The sequence below is a fragment of the Globicephala melas genome, chromosome 21 (genome assembly GCF_963455315.2).
Source record: "Globicephala melas chromosome 21, mGloMel1.2, whole genome shotgun sequence".
Taxonomy (NCBI): domain Eukaryota; kingdom Metazoa; phylum Chordata; class Mammalia; order Artiodactyla; family Delphinidae; genus Globicephala; species Globicephala melas.
Genome location: NC_083334.1, coordinates 19,365,385 through 19,388,816, shown reverse-complemented (window position 1 = coordinate 19,388,816; position 23,432 = coordinate 19,365,385). Strand labels below are relative to the sequence as shown.

The 23,432-nt window shown below is 36.3% G+C and overlaps 1 protein-coding gene and 1 pseudogene across 2 annotated transcripts in view; both read right to left on the bottom strand.

Annotated features, from left to right (window-relative positions):
• Positions 1-23,432, bottom strand: part of SGCZ (sarcoglycan zeta) — a 915,455-nt gene that overhangs the window by 657,829 nt on the left and 234,194 nt on the right. The window lies entirely within an intron of this gene.
• Positions 11,084-14,248, bottom strand: LOC115839835 (G/T mismatch-specific thymine DNA glycosylase pseudogene; annotated as a pseudogene).

The following is a 23,432-nucleotide window of genomic DNA, read 5'->3' as shown; positions in this document are numbered from 1 at the left end:
CTCCTCACTGGCACCACTCATATCTGGCCCATTGACAGTAGCTGCTCAGTGTTTCTAGAGTAAAATTCCTAGAGCCACATGCCATTTTGGATTGGGGTTAGAGAAACACACACCTGAAAAAAATGACAAGAAAGTTGAAAATAAAAGTAGGCCAAAATGACTATATTAGAAAATGCAAACAAAAGAAAACACAGGTGGTGATACATAATTCTTATCAAAAATGTAGAATTTTAGGCCAGAATGTTAAATAGATACAAGCAGGATATTATGTAATAATCACAAATCTTTATGCACCTAGCAAATGTACTACAATATAAAAGGAATGAAAAATTGCTAGCAATATAGGGAGAAATTTAATCTTAATCAAAGATAGTAAGTCTTAATCAAAGTCTTAATGAAAGATAATAAGACACCATTTTTTAAAAATATAAATCAATAGATTATGTAGAGAAAAAATGATATGGAGTATTTGTATAATACAACCAATGATTTTGGTTATCTGTACTAATATCAAGATCTCTATTTATAGTATTTTACTGCTAAAACAGTGAAGTAACACAATCTTCTCAAGCTCATACAATAATTATAACAAAATTCATCATATACTGGGCCATAATTTCAATCTTGATAAATTCTAAAAGTAGACAGCTTTCAAGATATAACCTCAAACTGCACAACAGAGGATCTAATAATAATGTTAAATTAAAATTTTGGAATTAAAAGAAAAATACTGCTCCATAATTTTTAGATTAAAGAAGAAACAAAAATTAAAATGGTAGACTTCTTAGATTAAGAAATGTATAGAATGCTGTCAAATGAGCACTCAGAAAATTGTCTTAAGTCCTTTTGCCATTATGTAAGTCATTAAAATAATGAACTCCAGAAAGCTGGAAAAAATGAACAAGAAGAGACACCCGAAAAACTAAAGGCTTTAAATGCAGAATAAATAAATAACTTAGAAAACAAAAATACACGGAAAAACAGATAACCAAAAATATAGACAAAACTAGGGCAAGAATGTATTCTAGAAAAGAAAAGAATAAGGAGGAATGGGAAATGGATTCATGTTATCAGAGATAAGAAAAGGAAAATAAATAATCAGATCAAGAGGAGATGATAAGCTCTTAAGTTAAAAAAAGAGATTCATCATAAATAATCTGCATTCAACTGTATATTTTTATTTTGTAACAAAGAAAAATGTTCTATTTTATCCCACCATATAATTGTATATGTTTTTTAAAAATCTGGAAGTATATACACAAATTGTTAATCATTAACTCTAGGGGAATATAAGATTATAAAGGATTTTGTATGGGATTTGTAAAGGATTATTAATGTTTGTAAAGTACAAGTATTAATTACAAGATATCCAAAAAGTATTCCAATTTCAAAGGAAAACAAAATATTTTAAAACGTCATTTTAATAATACCATATTTACCAGTTTCTAGTTATGAATGCAATGCATAATATTATCACCGATTTGCTCCTGTGAAAGTGCCGAAGTTTTTTTAAAAAGTGAAATGTAACGCAATTTTAACATGCATGCACCTTCTCTAAATTGGTCTGAGGTTATTTGTTGTAAGGAAACAGCATAGAAGAGATATGCTGTCCAACATGGAGAAGGGTAGGGAACTCAGCTTTATTTCAATAGAATATTCAAAGGAAAGAGAATAAATGACAAAGAGATATAGGAAAGCCATGAATTTAAACTACAGCCAGGGTCAAATTTGAGTGAAGGTAGATGTGAATTTTATGAAAGGAGTATAGAAAAAAAAGTGGTGGAGTAAAAGAAAAGATGCTCTCATTCACTTCATTCACTTTCCATTCTCTCCCAGTTTTGTATTTATTCATTCATTACATAATTATTACAAATTTAATATATTCCAGGAAGTGTGCTAACCTCCACGAATACACAGTTTAGAGTCAGTCTCTCGTTTTAAGTCACTCATGGTCCTGTAAGGAGTGGAATGAGTAAACTGCAAAGTCCCTACTCTATAGCACAGAGTGTCATAGAGTTGCACTTTTCAAACTTTCTTGCATTAAGATCACCTGGAGATCTTATTAAACTGCATGTCTCCTGTGGTATCCAAGATTTGGAATTCCTACTCAACATCACCAGTCTTTGATTATAGTTTGAGGTACAAAGTTATTGAGCCTCTAACCTGTGCTCTGTCTCCAGTCCACTTGCCCAAGGTGCACAGCGCACACATGGCTTCTCATTTTCCATCCATTTTTTCCTATTTTCATCTTCATCTTATCCACTCAGTCTTTACTTTCTCCTGAGCTCACCCACACCTCTGTCTTTAATTATGACTTAAATGAAAAAAGCCCACAACTATCTCTAACCCTCTTCTGAGCTCCAGATTCTCCTACTCAGCTGTCTGTTTGACATTAACTTTTGTATCTGCAAAAGCATCTCAAACTCAACATGTCTAACAATGAAACCAGTGTACTTGTCCACCTCCAGCCAATCAGAAAATACTGGCCAATTTGAGCATTTCATATCTCAGTCATTAAAGCATCCAGTCCTGCAAAGCCCCAAATCTTAAGACTCCCCACCTTATCCAATCCACACAAAGTCCACTGAACCTCAGAAATTTATTTCTATTTCATTCATTCTCTCCCCCTCTACTACCGCCAGGCTGGTCTGAAATCCACTCATCTCTCATCTGGATAACAACGGCCTCACCAGTGATTATGAGTTTCCACTTCATCCCACCCAATCCTTTCTCCATACTGCAGCAACACTCTAGCCAAAGGCTTGCCTTGTTTTTACAGTGAGAAAGCCTTGTTCTTCATTTATTTTTCAGAGGTTTTGTCTATGACCAACACTTTCCTCTGTTGCGTCTCCACAGACAGGTTGATCTTCTTTTGATCACCTTTAGTCACAATGCTCCCTCCGGACACGCCTGTGTACCTCCTCTCTCTTTTGCCTGGAATGTTCTCCTCTCTTTTCCTAGTTAATTTCTATTGACACTTCCTATCTCAGCTTAATCATCAATTTCTCAGAGAAACCTTTGCTGACTTCCCTGTGTAGGTCAAATGCCTCGATTAGTCTCTCCTACTAGGTTTACCTCTTGTTTGGGGCACTTATCACAACTGAGTTTCCCCTCATGCTTTATATGATTATTTGATTGATACCTGTAAACTCCATCAGGCAAGAAACAGTGCTTGATTTTATTTGTCATTTAATTTCAGGCACTAGCATGGCATTTGAACAAAGTAAATACTCAAGAAATACCTGGAATAAAATGTTAATTTAAAATGATCTGTGCCTACATCTCTGTACTTACAATCAGATAACTGTATAACCCAGAGGAGCTCTAAAGCTCCACGCCAGAGCCAGTCACTCCTATTATACAGTTTTCCACCGGGAAATTACTTTCAAGTACAAAGTGTCCAGTACGCATTTGTTTGAATTAAAAAAATAGGTGATGCAATGTACCCATCTTGTACAGAATTTAATCCACCTAGAATTTATTGAGCCCAATCTGGGCACGGCTGTATAATAAGCATAAGAATAAAATGTAACAGTTCTGGTGTCTCATCCGATTGGTTAAAATGAATGTGTGACTCTAGTTGACTGGCTGAATTACTATCAGAATCCACACTCCATATGGCTCTTTCATTTGATTTATTCAAGCAATTTGTGGTATCTCATCTTGATAGTATCAAACATATAGTATACGACATGACTGTAGTTTCTAGTATGATTTTTGTGACAGATTGATTAAAATCACTTGAATAGATCAGCTGGGAACATTTAGAACTTCAGCATTTTATTTAAACTTACTGATTTATATCTATAGAGCAGACATGGTGGCAAAAGAAGCATGTAGAAAATGTGAGATTTATCAGGGTTTTCTCTAAACCAGGGTTATACCCTCCAAATAGATCAATTTAGTTAACATTTAGTTATTTATTTATCATATAGCAGATTCTAGATTAAGATGTTATGAAAATATTACATTGCATTCTCTTAGGATATTAAAAGTCTAATGGGCAAGACAGACCAGTCAATGGATAATTAAAATCAAGGGGCTCAGGGCTATAGAAGATGTTTGTACAGATGGTTGCACAAACACAAAGAAAGTGAAACATAAACAGTTAAGGAAGATGCTATTGGTATGGGGAGGAGGTTTAAATATACTGCCTTGAGAAAATGACTCCAAATATGACTATTGAAAGGCTAGAAGAAAATATCCTCTTGGTCGTGGTGTTTGGGAAGGCAATCTGGGCAGAGGAAACATTTTGAGATTCCATTTGTCTATATACTATTGGTAATAATTGGAGGCTAAGGCTTTCAAATTTTATGACATTCTAAATATTTTTTTTTAAATTTTTCTAACTTTTTATTTTATATTGGAGTACAGTTGATTAACAATGTTGCACTTGTTTCAGTTGTCCAGCAAAGTGATTCAGTTAGACATATACATGTTCTTTTCAAATTCTTTTCCCAATTAGGTTATTACAGAATATTGAACAGAGTTCCCTGTGCTATACAGTACGTCATTGTTGGTTATCCATTTAAATATAGCAGTGTAAACTCTTTTAATGACCTGGATGACTTTTCACTTGGGCTTTGTTTCTCTCGAAAACAATATTTTCCTGTGCAGATAAAAGATGGAATTGTGAAGTACAGAATATTTCCTTTACCCATACAGCCTACTTTAGCATTAGGAGAAGATTTAAGTCATCCTGCTTCTAATACTACTATATTTTTTGGCAAGTGCGACTGGGCTAGAAAAGATGTAAAGCTATTGAGAAACTATGACCCAATTAACAGAGTACTCTTACATCTACTAAAATTAGATTCTTGCCCTCTTTTAAATAAAAACCTTGGCTTGTATTTGCTGCTTAAAATCCAAATCCAATAAATTTCGCTCACATGTGGAATCTAAATAAATGACATAAATCTTATTTGCAAAACAGAAACAGATTCACAGACTTAGAAAACGAACTTATGGTTACCAGAGGGGAAGGGTGGGTGGGGAGGATAGTTAGGGAGTTTGAGACTGACATGTACACACCGCTATATTTAAAATGGATAACCAATAAGGAGGTACTATATAGCACAGGGAACTCTGATCAATATTATGTTACAACCTAAATGGGAAAAGGATTTGAAGAAGATAGGTACATGTATATGTATAACTGAATCACTTTGCTGTACACCTGCAACTAACACAACATTGTTAATCAACTATACTCCAGTATATATGGAGTAGATATATACTCCAATATATATTTTAAAATAAAAAGTTTAAAAAATCCAATATGTTTCTCCCACAATTTCCAACATACGTTTGTTATTAAGACACATTATTAAATTTGGATATCTATGAGATATTAAATTTTTAGGTCACTGCAGTAATTGTGACACCCTATCCTGTTTCCCACAACTGCACACTCACACATTTACTCTCATCATTTTTTAAAGCTTCATTGAGTTGTAATTGACATAAACAGCATGTAAAGTGTATAATTTGGTAAGTTTTGACATATGTGTACAACCATAACACTATCATCACAATATAGATAACGAACATATTCATCACCCAAAAATATTTTCTCTTGCTAGTTTGTAATACCTCTCTCTTCTTGACAGTCCCCAACCCTTGCCTCCAGTCAACCTCAAATCTTCTTTAAGACATCGTATATCAGCATACTTATTGTTTTATTTTTTATGGTTTTATATAAACGGGATCATACAGAATGTACCTTTTCTTTATTTAATCTGGCTTCTTTCACTCAGCATAATTATTTTGAGATCCATCCATGCTGTAGCATCTATAAATTGTTTATTCTTTTTTTTATTGCTGAGTAGTAGTCCATTGTATGATGTACCACAGAATTTTTATCCATTCACCTGTTGATGGACATCTGGGTTATTCCCAGTATTTCGTTACTATAAATAAAGGTGAAAGGGACACTCACGTATAAGTCTTTGTAGGAATATATGCATTTCAAAAATATTGGTTAAATACTCAGGACTGAAATGTGAGGCGTACGTTTCAACTTTAGGAAACTGTCTGACTATATTCCAACATGGTTGTACACTTGTACATTTCCTGTTGTATGAGAGTTCTTGTCCTTCCACGCTCTCTCCAACACTTGGTAAGATCAGTCATTTTAATTTTCGCCATTCTAACAGGTGGATTGTAGTATCTCACTGCAGTTTTAATTCACACTTCTCTAACAACTAATGATGTTGAGTATCTTTTAATGAGCATGCTTCCCATCCCTGTACCTTCTTTGGTAAAATGACTGTTCAAATAATTTGCTCATTTAAACTGGATTGTTTGTTTTGTTATTATTGAGTTCTAAGAATTCCTTATGTATTCTTTTTTTATTAATTAATTAATTTTTGGCTGCGTTGGGTCTTCATTGCCTAAGGCAAAAAGGCTTGTTTTTCCCCCTATATTTTCTTTTCTTTTTTTTTTTTTTTTGGTACGCGGGCCTCTCACCATTGCGGCCTCTCCCGTTGCGGAGCACAGGCTCCGGATGCGCAGGCTCAGTGGCCATGGCTCACGGGCCCAGCAGCTCCGCCGCATGTGGGATCTTCCCGGACCAGGGCACGAACCCGTGTCCTCTGCATTGGCAGGCGGACTCTCAACCACTGAGCCACCAGGGAAGACCCCCCACCCCCATATTTTCTTTTAGAAAGTTTTCTTTTAGACGTTTTATAATTTTGGACTTCACAGTTAAGCCTATGATAAATTCTGAGCTATTTTTTATATTGTGCAAGGTACAGATTGAAATCCATCTATTTGCATAAGAATATCTGACAGTTCTAGCACCACTCCTTGAAAAGACTCACCTCTTTATACAATTACTTGTGTTTTTATGTTGAAATGAGTTGTTCACATATGCATGCTCCTATTTCTGGACTCTATTCACTTCCATTGATAAATGGTCTACCTTTGTGCCAACACTACACTGGCTCGATTATTGTAGTTTTATAAGTCTTGAAATCAGGTAGTGTTAGTCCTCCAATTTGGTTCTTCTTTTTCAATGTAATTTTTGCTGTTTTAATTTCTTTCCATTTCCACTGAATTTTTGTTTGGCAATTTTCACTTTTCAAAAGCCTGTTGACAAATTGATTGGCATTGCATTGAAGCTATAGATCAATTTGGGGAGAACTGCAATTCTAAAAATATTGTATCTTCCCACTTACGAACACAACATATATCTCCTTTTATGTAGGTATTTTTCATTTCTCTTAGCAACATTTTACATTTTTCTGTGTTTTTCACATTTTCTGTAAAATTTATCCCAAAGAATTTCATATGTTTGATGCTTTTGTAAATGGTATTTTTTTATTTCCGATTTTTTGTTGCTAGTGTATAGACATACAATTAACTTTGTATATTGATCTTTTATCTTGCAACCTTACTATTATTAGTCTGGAAGCCCTTTTAAAGATTCCATTTGATTGTCCACTTGGATGGTCATGTCATCTTTCAATAAAGACAGTTTAATATCTCCTTTTCCAGAAGATGCCTTCTCAGTGTTTGCTTGGGGGGTGTGTGTGTGTGTGTGTGTGTGTGTGTGTGTGTGTGTGTGTCTGTGTGCACGTTATTTCATTGGCCAACACCTCTGGTATAATATTGAATAGAAGAAGTCAGAGCAAACATACTTGTATTTTATTACTCATTTTAGGGGGAAAGCATGAAGTCTTTCATCATTAAGCATGATGCTAGCTGAATGTTTTTCATAAGTATTCTCTATCATTTTGAAAAAGTTCACTTCTATTCCTCGTTTGCTGAGCGTTTTTATCAGGAGTGAAGGCTGGATTTTGTCAAGTGCTTTTTCTGAGATGATTTTACAGTGTCGCTTCTTTATTTTTTTAATATAGTAAATTACAATTGATTTACAAACGTTAAACCAATCTCTTGCATTCCTGAGATAAATCCTATTTAGTGATGAAACTTTAACATTAATAAATGTTGTTGGGTGCTATTTGCTAAAATTTTGGTTAGAATTTCTGAATCTATCAATAAGGTACCTTGGTCTGTAGTGTTGCATTTTTTCCCCCCAAATACCTTTGTCTGTGTTTGCTTTCAGGTTACTCCACGCCTCATAGAATAAGTTGTAAATGGGACTTTGAGCTCCACCTCTCAATCCAGAGAGTTGACCAGGTCTCTTGATTTTTACTGCCCATCTTTATGGCCTGGGAACTCTCTTAAGAAACACAGACAGATTAATGATAAGGCTTACTTCTTGGTTTCACATCTCTCAGGAACCACTGTCTATTGTACAGTGACTTAAAAACGGTTGTTTCACATGTTTGTCCATTATTCTTGTTTCAAGTGACAGAATAAAGCTGGTTCCTTTTAGTCCATCTTGGCTATAAACTAAAAATGGAATCAACTGTCAGCTGAAGATGGAGTCAATATTGTCTATTTTATAGATGTATTTTATTTTTATAAGGGCACAAGAGTATAATGTCTAACAGAGTTAAAATGATTGATGTATAGACCAGAAATTTTTTAACATGCACATGCTTTGGTCCCTCTGTCAAGGTCCTGGTTAAAACTGCATGTCTGAAATAAGAATCTAAAACTTTAGTATAGATTCTGTATTTCTCATTTTTGCACCTCTCTTATGATGTTATAGAGCACCTTACATTTAGCACTAAAGAGTGAATGTTCCCAGGCACACTTATAGCAGCTATTTTGTGTATATAATGCCTTCTTGATCTGTGGCTTTGTATGACTGTGTATCTGAGCTTCCCTACCACCCTTTCTTGATACCTCTTTTCATATACGTAATTTTTTTGGAATCATTTCATCAAAATGATTCGACTAAAAAAGTCAGTTTCAAAACACCCAAAGCATTTAAAATTAGCTTCACCTTCTTCATAGGTCTTCTTTAACTGCCAGTGTAAAATTTCTTTTCATTTAAATGCACTATCGGTGTCATAGCTTCCCAAATATTCACAAGAGTGTTTGATTCGTTATCCACATAATAAGTAATTTTGTATGACAAACCTTATTTAATTTTTATATTGATTTAATTGCCTAAAACCAATGCTGTCCAATAGAAATAAACTGTAAGCCACATGTGTCATTTAAAATTTTCTAGTAGAAAAATTTTAAATGCAAAGAGAAAGAGGTGGAATTAATTTTAACATCATATTTTATTTGGCTCAAAATATCCAAAACATCATCATTTCAACATTAGTCAATAAGAAAAATGATAATGATATATTTTATATTCTTTGTTTATACTAAGACTTCAAAACCCAGTGCGTATTTTACGTTTGTAGCACATCTCAATCAGACTAGCCACTTTTCAAGCGCTCAATAGCCACATACAGTTAGTGCCTACCATATTGGATAAGTTAGACATAAGTAATATATTGGAGGTCATTTTCAGCAACTGCAGTAAGTCAGTGTTAGGATTTGATTTCTATGGCATGCTACTAAGTCATATTTTGCTCACATTCCTACCATAGTACATGCTTAAAATTACCAACACTATCTTCGGGTATTATGAAGACTTCTAGCCATTGGGCTGTGATTGATCCTGGCTTTATCATCTGTCAGTTCTGCGACTTACTTGGGATGGTTAATATCCTAGTGACTCAATATTCTAATCCACTAAATAAGCATGACTTTGGTTGCTGCACATTCATAACTTGCTATGAAAATCAAATAAGAAAGTAGATATGAATATACAAAGAGTTTAAAAATATGGCATCATCTAAACTTAAATCAGGGCATTTCTTCTGACCAAAACAGCTTTAACCTTTGCCTTGGCTTGACAGAACTTTAAACAGGCTTCTTCTTGACTCTACGCCCCCCACCTGCCTTTTCTTAGATCATTTACTCTAGAAAACTTACAATTGTCCATTCTTTTTATTCTTTTTTTATTAAGCAGTGATAGTAAAAGTTATGTTTTACTCAAGACTCAAGGTAATGGAGAGATAGTAGAAACTTAATTTTATAATCCAATCTTTAAAAATTTTTTAAAAACTTTATTTTTTTATTTATTTTTTTTTGCGGTACGCGGGCCTCTCACTGTTGTGGCCTCTCCCGTTGCGGAGCACAGGCTCCGGACGCGCAGGCTCAGCAGCCATGGCTCTTGGGCGTAGCCGTTCCGCGGCATGTGGGATCTTCCCAGACCGGGGCACGAACCCATGTCCCCTGTATCGGCAGGCGGACTCTCAACCACCGCGCCACCAGGGAAGCCCCTAAAATTTTTTAATTTAATATTTTAAATATATTGTTATTTTAAAATTATTATTATCATTTAACCATTCTCTCTTTGCCCCTGTGAGCTATAAAGCTTTTTCAAAACCTCTTCACAGTTATATAATATCTTTCTCAAGGACCTGGGCACCATCTCGTTGAGATATAACCCTCGCAGAGAGTTAGTGCTCCTATTTCCCAGTCTCTGTGGGAAGGTAAGAACCTAACCATGGAGGTGTAGAACTACTAGAGAATGCTTTCTTTTCCTCTGCATAAAGCCGATTAGCCAAAAATGATGGTCTGCGTTCTTCTCAGCTCAGCGCGCGCGCGCACACACCATTCACTCCCACTCCACTCCCACCTTCTGTTTCAGCAGAATTGAGCTTAGACGCTGTTTTGGTCTCTCTCCTCTACTGCAATTGCTTTGAATAAAGTCTCTTGCTTGTTTCACTTTGTCGATGCAGTATTTGCTTTGGTACCACCTTAATGAATGTGCTTTCTTCTCTGATATAAAGGAATCTAGACTTGGACTTTTAATCTTTGGCATCCAATGCAGCTCACTTTCTCGGAAGTCATCATCAATCACATAACCAAAAAAGTTCAATGGTTTAGAAGATAGATGGAATTAACCTGGATTCTTCTACTCGATCTTCTTATGACCTTGAAAAAGTCGCTCATACTTTGGAAAAGGACTTCCTCCTCTGCAACGTGAGAGGATTGGGTAAGGAGACCTGTAAATTTGCCTTTGAATTCTGAACCTCTTTCATTCTATTCTTGCTGGAGCCCTGCTGATTATTTAGGCTAACCCAGTGTATCCTTTTTTTTTTTTTTTTTTTAAGGATAATCATCTTCAATATTTTTTATTGTAAAAACCATCAGATTTTCAAATGAATTTAAAAACTTTTTAAATATTATTTAATGAAAAAGTCTCATATTGTTGTATATAGGGTATATCAACATTTACTGTTCATCTGTCATATTTAATGAAAAACACCATTATTGTATGCTTGAAAAAAATCTTCAAATCCATTCTCTAGTGCGTGTCCATCATAATTTAAAAGGTATTTTCTCCACTAAAAAAAAAAATCTATGTAAGGCTGTAATTGTTAAAAACCAAAGCAATACCTAGTTACATGCTTTACAGAGTCCCAGGAAAAAAATAATTAAATTGTTCCTATCCCTGATGCAAGGCACTTCAAAGCACCTGCACAAAACATCCATGTAAACAGCAGTACAGTACGTGATTTAAATAACACGAATGACTTTTACACAGCTTTACCTAGACTAAAGGAAAAATAAAATCCATCAGAGCTATAGCTACAAAGGCATGGTAAGATTCACAACAATAATTTGTATCTCTTATTACAAAAAAAACCAGGCCATATAACCTTTTAGAAAAAAAACAAAACCTCATAAATATTTTCATATCAAGAAACAGCATGCTCCCTGGGTAGGTATAAAATCAGAATATTCAGAAGTGATCAGGAGTAAATGCAACTGGCATTTCTGAATACCCAGCTTTGATATCCACCAGGCCCAGTAGTCTGGACTATTTGTAGCACCATGGAAAATGCATTAGAAAATCACAAAGGTACATTACTTCAAAGTAACCTGGCCATGAGGTTCACTTAGTCCACAGTAACAAAGAGCAATGATGAAGAGAAAGAATTTTTTAAAATTACTGGCTTATTCAATTTACCTAGCAAGAAAAATCCTGTATTATTTTAGTACATCTCATGTACATAAAGCACCAGTTTAAATAAGATTATCAAACACCTCCAGCATCTTGTTACTCAGTCTGAAAGTTCATTTCTCATCATTTCCATGTTACATGCTTAAAGCCAAGGAGGATAAAATTTGAATGGTGATAGATACTGAGAGAGAAATTCAGTTCCTTCCCTATCAAATGTATGTCTCTCAAGTAAAACACAGATGAAGTAGCAAATTTAAAAGGTCTTCTGCACTCTCTGGAACTTAACCATCCCAGCAGAATAGTGTCTGCCTACTAGAGGACCAACACATGGGGGTGAGAGGGCCAAAGCCAGGGCTCATGGCCCTGACATGTAAGGCCGGGTTAGCCTTGCTGCTGCAAGGCCATACTCCCCATTTCTACTACCAAGCAACTCTCAGAAATGCTCACCCCTGGTAAAGCAAGGAGGTCTGAGTGTGAATACAACTCAGGAAGCCCATCAAACACCACTAAAAACTACCAAATGAGACTCCACTGAGGGTTAACCTCACAGATGAAAATCAGCACATTTGCCTCTTTACCAGTGGGAATCTTATCAGCACGCCCTTCTTACGCATGAAAGGGATAACGGTGCGTCTAAGTTTATGCACAGTTAATAATCAAGTGTAAATATGCAGACTCATTTTTAAATTACAGGTTAAAAATGACTCCCAAAAGGAAATCAATTTCTTCATAAATGAAAGATAGTTTATAAAAAGCTGGAATGATGATTAATTCCAATACAAAAACTCATACACAAAAAAACTCTACTTTCTCCTTCCAAAGTACTTAGGTCCGTAAGTAGTTCTACTGTACCATGATTACATCACCAGAGTAAAATATGAATAAAATACTTCAGTTAACAAACCACTTTGAGGTGGTGTCAAGAGGGCCACTTCTTGACAACTGCATTAAAACTGCAGCATTTAAGCAGGGCAGAGAAACACCATTCTTCAGCATGGTTTCCTTCTTCCTGTTCTTGCATCCCACAGTGATTATTAAAGGAAGGAATCTGGTCTGTAAATGACTGGGTCATCCACTGCCCATTTGGAATGTCACTGAAAGTTGATCCTCCACTGTCAGTCAGCCCATCTGAAGAGAAGCTGCAAGGTTCACTACCGCACGGATTTTCACTATAAGCACCACCGTACGCTGCTTCATAACCCGGATCATACTTTTCTTCCTTCACAGCCATCTTCTTTGCATCCTCTTGGGCTAGCTGCAGGTCAAATGTATATTGCACCTCTTGGACGTCTGTGTTTCGCTCAATGCCTTTCAACTGATCTCTTAAGTCTTTCAGCTTAATGTAGTAATGAACTTTGTCCTGGGCTCGAGGAAACTGAGCACATCTTGCACTGGATGATGGCATAACATAGCAGAGCGTTTCTGTGTCTGGTATCTTATGCGGTTGAAGTCCAAATTCTAAGTTCTTAACTTTTACTCCAAAAACTTCCTTACTAAAAATTTCATAAATACATTTTCCATTAAACACTGCTATTCGTGGCTGATATTTCTGTAATTTCTGCACTAGAATACGTCCTCCTTCACGAACTTCTTTACTGGAAAGATCCTTGCTGCCTGGTGTTGTCCTTTCCACCATGTTGGTAAATCCAATACCATATTTTCCTGGTAAAGTGTGATCATCCATGTGATTCAGTTGGACCTCACTCAGCCCTGACATGAACAGACACTTCCAAAAATGGTTTCCAGGTCCAGGGTAATGATGCCCTTTGTAAGCAGCCATTAGTCCTGGGTTGATGCCAATAATCACAATGTCCAGATTGAAGGTCAAAATGTCCGGTAGAGTCTTCGTCAAAAGTTCAGCTTCTGAAACACCATTGAACCGGTCTACTTTTCTTTTCACTTTAAATGTGTCTGTAATTTTTTCTTGCTTTTCTTTTGATTTTGTGGACTTGCCAGATTTTTTGGCTTCAGCGGGTTTTTTGGGTTCCACCGGTGTTTTTGGTTCTGTTTTTCTGGGTTTTCTTTTCCTTCCTTTTGGAGTCTCTTGTGTGGGTTCCTGAGCAGGAGCTGGGGCTGGAACTTCCGGCATTTCTTGTTCATTCATAACTGCCATAGGAACTTCAGCCATCATTTGTTGGAATGGAAATGTATAAAAAGCTTGCGCGTGCTGAAGGGTACAGCTGCCTGCGTTCTCCGCTTCCATTCCCTGCTGCCGATCGCGCGCGCAGCTACTCCTGCCTGGCAAGCGAGCGACCGGACACTGTAGTACCGCGGCCCAGGCACGTACTGCGGTACGGTAATAACCAGACACTTAGATTCGATTGCTGGCAGAACTGGGACAGCGGCTGGCGCTCAAGCTCCTCCCCCAAGTTTCTCTATCCATGTTTTTAATCAGTTAATTTACATCAACTTTATGTACATGACACGGGACTACGCATTTTTAAGTCTAAGGAACATTTTCACATTTATAACAGGAAGTGAATCAAACACGTATACTCCCTGAGGGTGAAAACGAGGTACAATTTTCCTCTACCTATAAAGCAGCTGCTATCACTGCTTGCTGACTTGCAGATCATTGCTGAATGCTTCAGCACATCTTTTTACTTGTTGACATTGTGCAAAGTCAGCTCTTGAACTACCCATAATTGTTGGACTCATGACTTGCTTTTTTTTTTATTTCAATGTAGAAAAAGATGTGATTAATGGTGTAAGTTGCACAATACATTTTTATGATACTTTAAGAAAGTGTGTGTGTAATTTCTCACCTTAAACAGAAATACAGAAATGCTGCTTTATGTGGTATCTGCTGTAATATTAAAACATATCTGGGAAATTACAATTAGCAATGTGATGCCTTTGGTACCACAGTTTTCATCAAAGCATACCTGGCAGTAGGGGAGAGTTAATCTTGGGAGCATTTACTAGGTGCTGGGTCAGTGATTCCCATATTCCTGTCTACTTTAGAATTACTTATAGATCTTTTAAAACTTCCAAAGCCCAGGCCACACCCCAGACCAATTAAATCACAGTCTCTGGAGGTGAAAAGCAGCCTCAGTCTTTTTCAAAGTGCCCCGGATTTTCCAAAGTGCAATCACGGGAACCACTGTGCTGGGCTCTGTACTCAGTACTTTACATGCATGATTCCATGGTGATTCGCACAACCACCCTATGAGGTATACATCTTGTTATAAACTATGGTCCTTAATACTAGAATTAACAAAGTACTTGGAAACAAAGTTACTTTTAGCAAATTCACCTAGGTGAAAAAATAAGGTAAGTGAGGAAGGAATTGAATGACATGACTTCAGCAATCTAGGTGGTCCAGTGACTGGACATTTGAAATTCCCAGCCTTCAGAAGTGGGAAAAGATTTCAGCCTATTTCCCTTTTATGTCTCCAAGATCTAGGTCGTGGCAATGTCCAAAAAGAGACAATACCAAAGGATTCCAGCCTCATTTAAAAGGGAATTGTGTAACAATGATCAGTCAAATCTGGAGGGAAAAACAGGGTCTGGTTCTTATCAAAAGCTTAGATGCATAAAATAATATAGATAAACAATGATCAGATGCATATGTAAGCTCCCATGCTAGAGAGTCTAGATTTTTCTCTCAATGAGCAGAGCTGACCCTCTTCGACCTTTTTTTAATTTTTTACCCTGCAGGATTGTTTTCAGTGGATTATATTTTAACATGGGATTTTCAGCTTGTATTGAGAGGTGCTGAAAGAAATATTTGTAGTTCCTTGGTTGTCTAATATAGAACTCAGTAGATGTTTCATGGATAATCCATGGGAGCTATTTCTCCCCAGTTTCTGTGGTCAGGAAATGCTGTGCTTTCCCACAGGAGATGGTGTTTTCATCTTATTGACAATATAATTTTTGTAATTCCACTTTTTCCCTATGTGTTTTGACCAGGAACTTCAGACCCAAATGTGTTCCCCTGTTTTATAATCAAAAAATCTAGACATACAAAATTTTACATACTAATATTCCCTCTGAAATAATATTACTGCCTTTAATTACCTTTACCATCCCTGGCTTCATATTTTGAACTTACTGTGTGTGTTTCATAATCTCCCTTGTATCTCATAAACATAGTTACAGATATTTATTCATCTAACCACTGCAACATGGCTACCTCTAGCTGTGAAATTTCTGACACCAACACATAAGGTCAAAAACACATTTTTACTTACAGAAGAGTTACTCTCAAGTTAGTAGGAAAATTCTTGCAGCATCAATGGAGAAGTAGAATAGATATATAGTGCAAAAATATGACAAAGATGAAAACTTATACTATCACATACCCGTGTTAATCTTGAGATAAATGTTAATCCTACTCTAAAACTCATGAATTATAGAACTTGCAATGCTTCTTCCACTTGTATGAATCTCTGAGTGCTAAGAATCAAAAAAGTGTAGATAGGCCAAGTTTAGCACTGGACCTACCATAGGTAGTGCTGTAAGTTCTGGAAGTAATTGGCTTGGAAATTTGGGTGAAGTATATTGTGACATTTAAAATCAGACTTACCTAAAAGTATTTGTAGTTGTCACTTCTCTGTGAAGGATGCACATCAAAGAGTTAGGGCATATAGAGAATACAGGAGTCTACAAGTATTTGCCCTCCAGGAAATTTAGTGCTTTCTGTTGTTGTTGTAACCCCTTTTCACCGATATCATTCATTCATCTAAAAACAGTTTCCCAAACAAACTCGGATGCAGAAACACATGTAAGAGTGTTTTGCTCGAATGAACTCATTGAAGGCAGCTGTTATGTCTTCCTTACAGTTGAGCCCCCATCCTCCAGCACCCAGATCTCTTTAAGAATGAGGACCCTCCCTTGCTGACTGCCCTATCACTAGCACACAGAGCACCACAAGGTAGAAAGGAGGTACTAAACGAACATTTGCTGAATGACTGATCAGGGAATCCTTGCACACAGCACTGAACATCTCTTTAATATTTACTTAATATGCTGGTGAACTTTATCACCAGTTCTAAGCAATAGTGCTTTATCATTTTCCATAGCTACAACATCATCCTTTTTCATCCATATCATCATAATACTATTTCCTTACATTGTAACACTTAGAACTTATTATGTGCCAGGCACACTATAAGGTACTTTGTCAGCTCGTTTAAGCCTAATGATGTTATCATTAACTTTTAAAATACAGGAAAATAAAAACTTAGAGATATGGAAAAAACCTGCCTGAAGTATATAAACAACACACCAAGGTCAGCCCTAAGGCTTAGAGCTTACCCCTCACACTTGGAAAACAAAAACCTTTCTAATGATTGTGTTACATTTTTCTAGGAATATTAAGCAAATTATATATTATTTATCAGCTTTAAAAATCAGGAAAAACTATATGCATGTATTATGTATGTGTGTGTGTAATAATTATTTTTTTCAAAATTATAAATTTTCTTACTTATCTTTTCTTACAACTTGGGGATTATTTTATGCTACTAGCTTTCCTCCTAAGTGTTTTTTTTTTTTTTTTGTATTCTAGAACCTTTTATTTTGAAATCATTATAGATTCACATGTAGTAGTAAGAAATAAAAGAGATCCGATGTACCCTCTATCCAGTTGGTAAAATCAAATGGTAACATCTTACAAAATTATAGTGCAGTGTCACAACCAGGATATCAACATGGATACAATCCAATGCTCTTATTCAGATTTCCCCAATTTTAATTGTACTCATTGGTGTGTGTGTATTTAGTTTATATAATTTGATCACCTTTATTGGTTCATGTATCCACCACCTCAGTCAAAACACAAAACTATTCTTCTGCCACAAGAATCCCTCCAATTGCTCTTTTATAACCATACCCACCTCCAAATGTCCCCACCCATACCTATCCTTGAGGATAACAAATTGGTGAATCTCAAGAGAATTATGCTGAGTGAAAAAAGTCAATTCCAAAAGGTTATATACCATACTATTCCATTATATACCATTCTTGAAATGATAAAATTACAGAGATGTATAACAGGTTAGTGGTTGCCAGGGGGTGTGTATTCTCTTGAAAGTAAAAGTTATTTAAAATTTCTCAGGGGATTTAAGGTTGTCTTTTTTTTTTTAATGTACATGTATATTCATTGTGGCATTACTTTTATTTTTTTTTTTGCGGTACACGGGCCTCTCACTGCTGTGGCCTCTTCCCATTGTGGAGCACAGGCTCCGGACGCGCAGGCTCAGCGGCCATGGCTCACGGGCCTAGCCGCTCCGCGGCATGTGGGATCTTCCCGGACCGGGGCACGAACCCGTGTCCCCTGCATCGGCAGGCGGACTCTCAACCACTGCGCCACCAGGGAAGCCCATTACTTTTTTTTTATTCAAACAGAAAGTCACAAAAATTATAATCATCCTCATCAGTTCACTCAGTCCCATGTAATTAATTTTTTTCAAAATGATCTTCTGTTAGCACTTTTATGAATTCATCAGTTTTCCATTAGAGTTCTGAAAATGCTTATTCATTCAGTTTAGCAGTATAGTCAGTTACCAGAAACCTGTACTTGTCAGAGTCTTTTCCATGAATTCCTTGAAGATGAAACCCTTTTATAGGAACATTTTTGCAAAAGCATCAGAGTACACCCAGAACTGTCTGTAAATGACAAAAGACTTAAAAATGACCACGGTTAAAGAGTTGATGAAAGTTCATAATAATGCAATAGACAAGGAAAATTAGTTATTTCTGAGATACACATTTTAAACTAATAACTAGAACTATGGCTTATAACATTATACCAGAACATATAAGATTTTTAGGAATTTCATGTAATGTCTGAAACATTTATATTAACATATTTCCATACAAACAACCCAAAGAAAGTTTAGTGTTAGGTTTTTTTTTCTGAATTTTTGAATTCTATTTTATTTATTTTTTTATACAGCAGGTTCTTATTAGTCATCAATTTTATACACATCAGTGTATACATGTCAATCCCAATCACCCAATTCATAATATACTATTTCTAGCACTAAGGCTTCCCTTTCTCAGCAATTGTTAAATGAGTTCTACCAGCTTCTCATATGCCATCTCAACTCTTCTCTATTTCTTTAAAATTTTGCTTTCGTCCCTAAAAGTTATTTTACATAATTTATATCTGCTTGCCTTTGATGCCTTTTACTCTAAACTTCTGTCAGAGTGGCATTTGCTTAATTTTATATACCAGCTTTTATCACTATTTAGTTTTTGTTGTGTTTTTCTACCTGAACCTCAACTTCTAGCAGACCAGAAACATGCCTTCAGATCTCTTTCCTCTCCTTTCTCTGCCATTAAACACTTTTCTTTAATAAAGTAAGGTTTTATGAGGCATCTACTATTTTCTTAACACAAAGAGAGAGACCAATAAATCGATTACCCATTTCCTGCTATCAGAGGGTTTACTATTTTCTTATAGAGACAAGACATAAGTACCAAACAATATCCAAAATGATGAAAATACTAAAAAGGAACTAACTTGAAAATAATCAAGGGTTTTGACCTGGGTGACCTCAAAAATGAATTTTAATGAGGGTTTATTCCTGTCATAACAGCAGTAAGTGTGTGTGACCATAACACACACACATGTACATACATACACACGTTTAATTCCAATAGATAAATATTTTGGAATTGCTAACTTTCAGTTTTGAAGTATTGATATTCAATTATCTGCATCTATAATTCAGAACCCAGGATCCAGAAAATTTGTAACCATTAAAAATTAAATCTACAAATATGGGAAAGGAACATGCAAAATGCTTACATAATCCCTTCGGAATTTCAAATGGATGTACCTTTTTTACATCTTTTCTGCTACAGTTGTTCAGTGTTGCTTTTTAATGTTAACTGCTACCTCATCTCCCCTGAGAAAACTTCACTTAAAGAAGTAAATGAGGCAAAGACTGCATTTTAGAAGATGTTTGCTAACTGCACTTGAATCAAAGGCACCATTATTAATACCAGTCCCTACAATTCAAAGCCATGCCTTTTAAATCAACTAACATTCAGCACTGAGGAAGTTCTTCTTTTACTTTTTCCTAAATGTGCTAGACTGATTATTAGGATATGAATAGATAGTGTTAGCTTTGGGTAGGTGCTAACAGATCATCCTTAAAATGAAAAGAAATGATTAAAAAGACAGTTTTGCCTTTTCCTAGTTTCTGCTAATCTTTTGCTTTATATTTTTTTCTCATTGTGTGTTTAACACTAGTAACAACATATTTGTACAACGTTTTAAAATTGTAACAATCATCTTTGGAATAATTACCTCAAATACTCCTCATAACAAACTTAGGAAATATGTAACACATAGCGAAATCAACATTTAGAGAAGTAAAATGATGGAAATCAGGTAAATGCACAGAGGCCACGGCTTGGGCTCTCTAGCAGCTCAGCATGGCTCTGTGACAGCATCCTTATCTGTGGACTCTGATGCATGTACTACAGGACACTGTCTCACTGGCTGTAAAGGAAATTTCTTGGCGTGGTTGTGCTCTTTCCACCACACTAAGGAAAGTAAGTGTGCCAACTTGATCATGCAGATGTGGAGAATAACCTAGAGGAAAGCAGAGTTCAAACTAGAAAGGAAACTACTCTCACTGATCAAAGAGCCTGGGAATGGAAAGCCCACAGTATTGACATAAAACCAGAAATGTTCTCCTACCCTTTTTATGCCACGATATTTTGAGGGTTTAATTTTTATTATAAGATCTTTATGCTTTCTTTAATTAGTATAGAAATATCAATCTGTCCATCTATCATCATCCATGCATGCATTCCCTATACGTTCTCATCCTTAGTCCGTTTTCCTTCAAAATTCCTCACCCATTCCACACCATACCTCATTCCTTGACATCAGGATGGCTACAACAGCATTCCCTTTGCTCATAAACTCTCCTTGACACAATCCACTGAACATAAGACTGCCATACCAAATCTTACTTAAATATGGCTTGTGTAAGATTGTTTCCCTTGGGCTTCCCTGGCGGCGCAGTGGTTGAGAATCTGCCTGCCAATGCAGGGAACATGGGTTCGAGCCCTGGTCCGGGAAGACCCCACATGCCGCGGAGCAACTAAACCCGTGTACCACAACTACTGAGGCTGCGCTCTAGAGCCCGCGAGCCACAACTACTGAGCCCGCGTGCCACAACTACTGAAGCCCGCGTGCCTAGAGCCCATGCTCCCCAACAAGAGAAGCCACCACAGTGAGAAGCCCGTGCACCGCAATGAATAGTAGCCCCCACTCACCGCAACTAGAGGAAGCCCGCGCACAGCAACGAAGACCCAATGCAGCCAAAAATAAATAAATAAATAAAGTTATTTATTTTTTTTAAAAAAAAAGATTGTTTCCCTTGCTCAGAATCACTATCGACTTCTATGTGCTTTGGAATAAAGCACATTCTCTTAGCCTTTCACTGAAAGCCCTTCTAATCTGATCTCCTCATATCTCCTTTACTGAAATTACACCTTAGCCACTCAGTTCAAACCCCAACTCTTCTATCAAATTTTGCCCAATTAAATTAGCCCCCAATTAATTGGCTTCTTAATCTTGCATACTTCTCATTATCATCGGAATTTATTTTTATAACTTTATTTTTATCTGTCCATCTGTATTAAGATGCTGCCAAAAGGAAAGGAGCACAATTTAGATTCTTTTAGGCCCTCTTCCTTGACTCACTGAGGACAAAAAGTCGTGTGGTAAAAGTCTGGAGGCTACTGAAATAAACGGAGTGAATTCTGTAGGCTTCCTATGTGAAAAAGCAAGAAGAGTGGGTACATATATTCATAAGAATAATCCTCAGCATTAAATTACCGTAACTCTTCAAGCAATGCATTACAAACTAGATTGGGATAATATCCTTTTATACTTTCCTGTATCCCAACTCAAATCCTGGTGAGTTTTTGTTCAGATGATCCAAAACCTTGACGGTTCCAGTTTACTACAGGCGATACACATGATTCTACGAATGGCATATGCGTAAGTACACATAAGAGGAGCAAGCATGACAACTCATAAGCAGGGCTTAGAAGCCCTAGTGAATAAGACCTATGACTTATTTTAATCATGAAACATTTGCCACTTGGAAATGTAGTAACCACATCAAGTGTATTCTCTAGTCAAGAAAATAGCATTTCAAAAGGGAGTGCCGTCGTATGAAAATGAAATTAATCATATTTGGCTGGACGCTAGAGCTGGTGATCACCGTCTCAAGTGATTGAAGGCAAAAAGTGCCGTTATTTGATATAGCGCCAAATGCCTGGACTTTGAAGATAGGTTAAGCTGGGTTTAAATACCTGCTTCACAATTTACTAGTTGTGTGATTTTAAGCAGATTATTTAAGTTCACTGAGCCTCAGTCTCATAGACAAATAAGATAGTAGCACCTTTCTCAGAAGATGATAATGAAGGGTATAATGTAACATTATTGCTAAAAATTTAGGGGCACAACAGGTACACATTAATTGCTAGTTTCTCGTCCCTTCTTGAGATACTTGGATAATAAAATTATCCAAATGGGCTTTTAAATCAACTCTACCACCTTTCATGTATACAGAGTTTCACTCATTTACAAGCTATGTGCTGTCTGGCAAGTTATTCGCTAACTTCTAACTCCACTCGCCTCCTCTGTTCAATAAGGACAATCTTTCCTATCTTATCTGGCTGCTATGGCTGCTGGACGCATAAACTAAGTTGACATGTGCAGTGTTAAGTACCATGATTGTTAAATTGTAAGTGCTCAAGTTGACAGTTTGCCATAGAGAAGCTAAATTCCAGAATTTTTTACCTTAACTTTTCAAATGTAAGATATAAATTTTGGGAAGGGATGACACTAATGAAAACAACATAAAAATTAACTTCTTTCATGCATATCCTACCACTGAAAGCAACCACCGCTACTCATCCTGTGAACATTTATTAAGTATCCACTATGCGTCATTTTGCCCTACGTCATACATCCAGATAAAGAGCACAGCTTCCAGAGTCAGATGGCAGAGTGTGTATCCCAGCGCAGCCACCTCCTACCCGTTCGTACCTGAATGATTCCTTTAATCCTGTGCCTTTATTTACTGGTCTGTAAGACTTCATGATAGACACTTAGCTCACAGGGTTGTGGTAAGGATTAAATGAGTTAATATATGTTGATAACAAATTTAGAACATAGTAAGCGTTATGTAAGTACCAGGGCTTATTTCACTGCATTAGGAGCTTTCACAAAATATTCAATTCCACAGTACTCCTTGGAGGTGGGCACACATATTACCATTTTTATAGAAGAGGACGTTGAGGCTTGGAGGGCTCAATGGCTTTCCTAACTAGACAAGTAGCATATGAGGGCCTCAGACTGTTTTTTTCATCGTCTAAATTCATCTATATTTCAGTACACCATAATAAATCCCGAAGTATACTCTATATCTATTATCCCTTTATATTCTCTGTTTCTTTATTCTTTTTTATTGGCGTATAGTTGATTTACAATACGGTGTTTGTTTCAGATGTGCAGCAAAGTGATTTAGTTATATATATATACTTATCCATTCTTTTTCAG